The 1,667-nt window shown below is 39.0% G+C and overlaps 1 non-coding gene across 1 annotated transcript; it reads right to left on the reverse strand.

Moving 5' to 3' along the window:
• Window positions 1-910: 910 nt before the first annotated feature.
• trnap-ugg (transfer RNA proline (anticodon UGG)) lies at window positions 911-982 on the reverse strand. Its single transcript has one exon. It is a non-coding gene; the product is annotated as a tRNA-Pro (tRNA).
• Window positions 983-1,667: the final 685 nt, after the last annotated feature.

The following is a 1,667-nucleotide window of genomic DNA, read 5'->3' on the forward strand; positions in this document are numbered from 1 at the left end:
TTCAAGATTCATCATCTATACAATACTATAAGCCTTTATCTGTTTGTGTGGTTTTTAAATTATTTGTACATTTATAAATAATTATGATAATTTGCTGTGGAAAATCATAGGAAACTGATCCAGATTTAAACAAAATCTCTCATAAGTAAATTTGCTGTGTCTATAACCAAAAGGTAATTAAATTCAGTTCAATTCAATTCAGTTCACTTCATTTTTATTTGTACAGCACTTTTAACAATGGACATTGTCTCAAAGCAGCTTTACAGAAATACAGAAATTCAGAATAGAAATTACAAAGTTGAAAATTAACTTTACCCCTAATGAGCAACTCTGAGGCAACAGCGGCAAGAAAAAACTCCCTGAGACGATATGAGGAAGACTCAAATGTGAACCCATCCTCATCTGGGTGATACCAGAGAGTGTGATTATGAATAAATTACCTTCTAATTGTATATTATCAAACATTAAAAGCAGCAGAGGAGATGATCAGATCCACTTGTTTAGTTTTATCATCAACTTTAGCAGACAGACGTGGTGGCATAGGGATTTACCTTTTACCCTCCTTTCTGAAAAGATCAATGATAACTTACCTAATGAAAGCCACAGACACATGAATATAACAGTGAACATGATGAATGGTGTTAGTAAAATGACAATATTCTGAGGTCTTTCTGTACTCTATTATATTAATATTTCAGAGGTTCATGTCTCCACAAAGTGTGACACTCTCCATCCCGCTCCCTGTATTCCAGAGATAGGCTCCAGGTTGGAGCTTTAATTTTCAGAGGTAGTTACAGTGGGATTTGAACCTCCTTGGACCTCTGGAGAAACAAGCTTCCAAGCGAGAACCAAGCCGGCAGTGCAAGTTTCCATTAGTTTTATCCCACCCACTCTCTTCCATGTAAAACCAGGGCTCGTCCGGGATTTGAACCCGGGACCTCTCGCACCCAAAGCGAGAATCATACCCCTAGACCAACGAGCCAGGTCGTCCCGGTCAGCTTGCTGTGTGCCAATGGAGGTTCACTGTACTCTGTAACTCTCTGTGACCTTCCAGTTCATATGGACTGGGGTCCGAGTAAAAGGAACTCGGTTACACAAAGTCAAGTTAACAATAAAGCGAGGCTCCTGTGGGATTCGAACCTTTTTGGAATGCAGACGCTAAGTGTGAACCAAGTAAGCAGCTCTTGCCATTGGGCCAAATATGTCATTAATCTCGGTGGACATGAAGATCAAAATCAATTCTTGTAGAACAAGCTTACTTTAGTGTCAGGTGGAGGTTTCAGTATAGGTCAAGTTTACAGGATTGTAGCTTCTTTGCTGGAAACTGTACTGTTGCTCCAGTATAGCTTGGTGAATATTATGAGGCTTCAAGTAGTTTCTGTGATATTTGCAGTAAGTTTAAAAATGATTCCAGTTGGTAATAAAATTGAATTAGCTGGTTGCTAAAGAAACTCAGGTGGCTGGTGGGGTATGGTTTGGTAACTGTGACAAGGTCTCATCTGTTCGATAGGGTGACACTAGGAAGCTGTAATGTTGTCCCATGTGGTTGCTATGGATTTTAAAAAAATATTTTAGTATGATTTATGTCATTTACAGGGTTGTTACTGTAGTCTTAGATTTCTGTTCTTGGTGAACAGGAATGAAACCCCATGTGGTCTTTAGCTGTT

Source organism: Hemibagrus wyckioides, unplaced genomic scaffold (genome assembly GCF_019097595.1).
Source record: "Hemibagrus wyckioides isolate EC202008001 unplaced genomic scaffold, SWU_Hwy_1.0 Contig2, whole genome shotgun sequence".
NCBI lineage: Eukaryota > Metazoa > Chordata > Actinopteri > Siluriformes > Bagridae > Hemibagrus > Hemibagrus wyckioides.